Genomic DNA, 6,637 nt, shown 5'->3' on the forward strand with positions numbered 1-6,637 from the left:
ATCATTAAATGATTAGTCTAAGTATAACATTCTCCTTAGGCATAGATATATATTAGAATAATAATATATTAATAGTTTGATCTAAAAACACTATGAATATGTACTGAATTGTTTTATGTATATAATTATATTGGATATTGTTTAGATATTTATTCCAAAAAGGAATTTCTTTAAAAGTTCAACCAAGAGGAGCAGAAATTCAGGGATATAATAAGTTGTGAAATGTTCTTAAGGTATGGGGATCATTCTTTCACTCTTTTCCTTGAAGAAGAGGTTCCAAAGACTCTGAAAATTTCTTGGATTTTCATATTGATCCGACTCAGACAAACGACCTCTTTTCATCCAGTTAGATAGTTACAATCGGTTTTAAGATGTACTTGAAGTATGGGGATCATTCTTTTACTCTTTTTCTTGAAGGGGAGGTTCCAAAGACTCTAAGGATTTCTTGGATAATCATATAAGTCAAACCCAAGATCCACCTCTTTCCATTCAATTGGGTAGTTAGAATTGTAAAGTTCTGATATCATTAATCACTCCTTGGCCTTAAGGCTTGCAATTGTGAATATGCTATAATTCCCTTTTTAGGCATTATCATTCTCTAGCCTGGTTATATTCCAAACCGCCGGCTGAATTTGCAGCACCAGGTATTCTCAATGGGTTACCTTCCTTGGTACTAACCTGGCCCAATCATGCTTTGCTTCCAAGATCGGACGAGATTGGGCTCACACATGATGGTATGGCAGCAAATACATATTTCGATGGTCCATAATGCCAGATATTCTACCAAACCTGGACTTCCCTCAGAAGATGAACCTTCAGGGTACTACTCAGGCCCCTCCATAACCTGGGGGTATATTGGTAGATAGGAATGGAGCATATCACAAGAAAGGAGCAATTTCGTAGTATTCATTGAAGCCTTTAGGTGCCAGTGTGTCCAGTTCAAACAGCCAGAACATCTCTCTTCTTGATAGCAGATTGCCCAAATCCCCACCTCTTTCTCCCAGAGTAACGTGTTCTATTGCCTTGAAGGTGATATCTTCGGGATCCGAATTATGTTTTATTGAGAAGTGTTTGGAGACTGCATGTCCTTCAACTCTGTTTCTAATGTTCCTAATGTGCTCCTGAATTCTGATTTTTAGTGGTCTCTTGGTTTTTCCTATGTACTTGAGTCCACATGTGCACTCTAACAGGTATATCACTGATGTGGAGTTACAGTTCATAAAATTCTTTATAGTGTATTCCTTAGATCCGTCCGAATTCGTGAATGTTTTTCTCTTGGGGTGAAGAAATTTGCAAATATTGCAATGTCCGCATTTATAGCTTCCATTGCACTTCAAAGTGTTCATAGTTGGTCTTTCATTTCCTTTATCCCTCAGCATACTCGGTGCCAGTAAATCTTTTAAGTTCCTTGATTTTCTATATATAATCTGTGGTTTTGTCGGTAGGATCTTTTGGAGTAAAGGATCCATCAGAAGGATATTCCAGTTTTTGTTAAGAGATTTTTTAATATGATTCTCGTGTCCATTATATGTTGTAATAAATGGTACCATTTCTTCTTTTTGTGGTTTCTCCGTCTTATATTGTAGTAGATTATTTCTCTGTAGGTTTTTCGTTTTCTGCATAGCTGTATTGATGATTGCTTCCGGATACTCTTTTTCTCTAAACCTGGTTGCATAAATATCAAGTTGTTCATTACAGACGTTAGCATTGCTGCAATTACGTTTAATTCTGTAGAACTGGGAGTATGGTATGTTGTTCTTCCATTTGTCCAGATGACAGCTTTTGTAATGCAGGTAGCTGTTCGCATCTACTCCTTTTATAAAAATTTTTGTGCAAATTTGGTCACCTTCTGATGTTAAAATCAAATCCAAAAACTCAATACTTCTGTTGTTAAAATTTGATGTAAATTTAAGATTCATATTGTTATTTGAAATAAAAATTAAAAAATCGTTAAAAGATTCTTCCGATCCTTCCCAAATAATTAAAATATCATCAATATATCTCTTATAAAAAATGATATTGTCTTTAAAAGGGTTATTACTGTAAACATAATTCTTTTCCCAACATCCCATGAACAAATTCGCAAAGCTGGGAGCAAAAGTTGTACCCATTGCGGTTCCACAGATTTGACGATAAAATTGATTTAAAAATTTAAAATAATTATGAGTAAGTATAAAAGACATAAGATCACATAAAAACTCTTTGTGTGGAACTTCAATTTCTTCATCCAACTCTAAAAAAATTCTTGATGCGTTGATACCTTTTTCATGCTCAATACATGTATATAATGATTGTACATCGATAGTTATCCAGTTATAAGTTGATCTCCATGTTATATTTTCGGTTTGCTGTAATACACTCGTAGTATCCTTTAGATAAGATTCTAGTTTGATAACATATTTTTGTAAAAAGATGTCAACATATTTGGAGAGGTTGGATGTGAGGGAGTCAATACCTGCTATTATAGGCCTCCCTGGAGGTTCTGTAAGTGACTTATGTATTTTTGGTAAAAAATAGAAAATCGGGGTTGTGGGGTTTGATTTCATTAAGAATTGAAATTCTTCTTTGGTTAAAATATTCCTCTGTAGACCAAAGAGTAGAATGATTCTAAGTTCTTCTGTATATTCTTCAACTGGATCTTTGGTCAATTTTTCATAAGAAATTTGGTCATCCAGTAATCTATGTGCTTCTTTTAAGTAGTAAGCATAATCCATGATAACCAAACCCCCCCCTTTATCAGCTGGTTTTAGAACTATCTCACGGTTTTCTTTTAAGTTTTTTAGTGCCTCCTTTTCTCTATTACTTAGATTTTGTTTTTTTATTGGTGCATAGTTTGTCTGATTATTGCAAAGGTCCTTCTTTACCATTTCATAGAAAACATTTATGTGAGTCCCTTTTGATTCCAGTGGGTAATATGTTGATTTACCTCTAAGACCGGATTTTGAATTAGGGGCAATATAGTTCTTTAGAGGTGCTGATTCTTTTCTCAGGAAATGTCGTTTGAGTGTGAGATTTCTCACAAACTTGTTTAAATCAATAAAAGTGTCAAATTTGTTCATGCTTCTTGTCGGGGCAAAGTTCAAGCCTTTGCTTAATAACGTTATTTCAGATTTAGTGAGTGTATGCTGGGATAAATTAAATATGCCTTTGGATTTCGGATCTATTAAAAATTCCTCCTTTTTTGGTTTCTTCCTCCTGCCACCCCGTTTTCCTCTTCTTCTCTGTACCTTCGCTTCAGGGGGGAGGCTGTTTTGGTGGTTTCTCTGAACATTGGATATTTGTTGCTTAAATGATCTTGTGCTGGTGATAAAAAAAGCTCATTATCACTGTTTGAGTCCAGATGTTGTAATGTGGAAAACCTATTTCTAGGTTTAAGTCCTATTGGGCCAGTATAAGTAGTGGGGTCTCTGTTTCTTCTGTAGCTAAACCTTCTTGTGGGTGCTACTTTCCAGCTAGGTCCTTCTCCAGACTCATATCTGGTGTTGGTTCTCTCTTTTTTCTGGAATCTCGTCCAATTCTTAACTTTATTCAACTCGTAGTCCTTCTTATCTCTAATAAACTTCTTTTCTTTGCTCTTCATGACTGATTCTTCTACTCTCTCCACCTTTCTAAGTAGTACTTTTTCATTTTCTTTGAATTCCTCTTTTTCTTTGTGTTCTTCCATCTGGGGTTCCATTCTAATGATTTCCTTCTCTAAATTTGAGAGTACTGCCTTTTTTTCCTCAATTATTAGTTTTATAAGCTCTAATGAGCATTTGTGTAAAATGTCATCCCATTTTTTTTAAAAATCTGAATTATCCAGTCCAAACGTTGGATTCTTAATAAGTCTTAGACCTCTTGGGATTCTGTTAACAGATAAATAGTGTTCCAGTCCCCTAATGTCCCACCATGCCTTTACTTCTTTTGTGAGCATTTTTTCCATTTCCCAGAACATATTATCCATGTTCTGTGTGGGGACATTTTCACATATTGGGGTGTTTTCATTGAACACTCTTTGGCATAGGTCACTCCTTTTATTCACACGATCTTTATTTCTAAACATATTAAACAAGTATAGGCAGCTATTCCCCCAATCAACACCAAAAAGAAAGAAGTATCAAGCAATAGATGGGTACAGCGCCACTACCTGTGTGACTTACTGAGTGAAACAAATAAATATTCAAATGTATAGCAACTTAGCCTATTATTTTTTTCGGCGTCCGCTCTGAGACAATAGTGTAATACTAGTGTGAGTATTTTTAGAAAGTGAAAAACAAGAGAATTGACAATCAGGCGACTAGTTTGCTAGATGTGTAGATTCACACACAGTAAAATGTACAGTAGATAGGTTAATGGTTTACAAATATAGTTATACCTCAAACCATATAGAGGGGCGTGTTTCACGCTAATTAATAAATATAATAAACCAATAAATAGCAAAGTGCTTAGTGCAAAATATGATATATCTGATTACATCTAGATAAAAAAAAAAAATTTTTTGTTGAACTCATATAGACAACAAAGTGCTAGTGCAAAAATATAGTGAATCTGAAACAAAGTGCTAGTGCCAAGTATAATAAAAATTATGACAATTTATTGAAAAACAGTGCACATAAAAATATATAAATAAATATGACCATAAAAACAACGACTGGCAGTAAATAGATAAAAACAAAGTAGAGGAAAGTTGATATTTTTAAGCAGCTTATCTGATTGAAGGAGAGAGGTAGTTCTCCACAGTGCATGAGGCAGCCAACAGTCCCAACGCGTTTCGTCACTATGACTTCATCAAGGGGATATTGCTTCAGTGTGGTGGTCCTGTATTTATACCACACTGAGTTCAAATGAGAGTCAGGTGTTCACCCTACTTCCTTTGTCTTAGGGAGACCTCAAAACCAAGCGATTTCATAATTCAGCAAGCCATCATTTAAAATAGTTTGTGTTACAGGGTTTCCCATAAAGAAATGTTAGTTATAAATAGTCAAACGGCGATCTTTTAAGTTCAACTTCCGCCCTTTGTGAACTGGCCTCTGCCCTTAATTGGAGCGTCACATCCGTTCCCGGCAGCTGTGTTAAACCATAGCGCGCGATCAAGCACTTCCGTTTTCTTCCTCGTGTTCCGAACTGGGCACGTCACTTCCGCCCGCCGTGTGTTGACGTGTTCGGAGGTGAGCCATGTCACTTCCACCAACCCTTCTGTCGTTTCGCTCCAGGACGCGGCACATCACTTCCGTCCTTACTTAATAGATGTGTTGAGCTCTTCCGCCCCATTGTTTTCTCCGGACTTAATGCTTCCGCCCTTCTTGTCTATAGAATTAGTATGTTTTTTGCCCAAGTATGAATAATGAGTAGGTGGTGTCTTCCATATTATTATATTAGAATAATAATATATTAATAGTAACTATTAATATATTATTATTCTAATATATATCTATGCCTAAGGAGAATGTTATACTTAGACTAATCATTTAATGATCTAACCTATATATCCAGCATCAAAACAGATTACCCTCCTTAAATGGAATGCTTATCCTTTATTATTTTAGTTTCAGATAATATGGATAGTATGTTTTTGCCCAAGTATGAATAATGAGTAGGTGGTGTCTTCCATATTATCTGAAACTAAAATAATAAAGGATAAGCATTCCATTTAAGGAGGGTAATCTGTTTTGATGCTGGATATATAGGTTAGATCATTAAATGATTAGTCTAAGTATAACATTCTCCTTAGGCATAGATATATATTAGAATAATAATATATTAATAGTTACTATTAATATATTATTATTCTAATATAATAATATGGAAGACACCACCTACTCATTATTCATACTTGGGCAAAAAACATACTAATTCTATAGACAAGAAGGGCGGAAGCATTAAGTCCGGAGAAAACAATGGGGCGGAAGAGCTCAACACATCTATTAAGTAAGGACGGAAGTGATGTGCCGCGTCCTGGAGCGAAACGACAGAAGGGTTGGTGGAAGTGACACGGCTCACCTCCGAACACGTCAACACACGGCGGGCGGAAGTGACGTGCCCAGTTCGGAACACGAGGAAGAAAACGGAAGTGCTTGATCGCGCGCTATGGTTTAACACAGCTGCCGGGAACGGATGTGACGCTCCAATTAAGGGCAGAGGCCAGTTCACCAAGGGCGGAAGTTGAACTTAAAAGATCGCCGTTTGACTATTTATAACTAACATTTCTTTATGGGAAACCCTGTAACACAAACTATTTTAAATGATGGCTTGCTGAATTATGAAATCGCTTGGTTTTGAGGTCTCCCTAAGACAAAGGAAGTAGGGTGAACACCTGACTCTCATTTGAACTCAGTGTGGTATAAATACAGGACCACCACACTGAAGCAATATCCCCTTGATGAAGTCATAGTGACGAAACGCGTTGGGACTGTTGGCTGCCTCATGCACTGTGGAGAACTACCTCTCTCCTTCAATCAGATAAGCTGCTTAAAAATATCAACTTTCCTCTACTTTGTTTTTATCTATTTACTGCCAGTCGTTGTTTTTATGGTCATATTTATTTATATATTTTTATGTGCACTGTTTTTCAATAAATTGTCATAATTTTTATTATACTTGGCACTAGCACTTTGTTTCAGATTCACTATATTTTTGCACTAGCACTTTGTTGTCTATA

The 6,637-nt window shown here is 35.9% G+C and overlaps 1 pseudogene; it reads right to left on the reverse strand.

The window, feature by feature from the left end:
- Positions 1-629: 629 nt before the first annotated feature.
- On the reverse strand, positions 630-748 carry LOC148540675 (5S ribosomal RNA; annotated as a pseudogene).
- Positions 749-6,637: the final 5,889 nt, after the last annotated feature.

The sequence above is a fragment of the Taudactylus pleione genome, unplaced genomic scaffold (genome assembly GCF_031769625.1).
Source record: "Taudactylus pleione unplaced genomic scaffold, aTauple2 ptg000018l, whole genome shotgun sequence".
NCBI classification, from domain to species: Eukaryota; Metazoa; Chordata; class Amphibia; order Anura; family Myobatrachidae; genus Taudactylus; species Taudactylus pleione.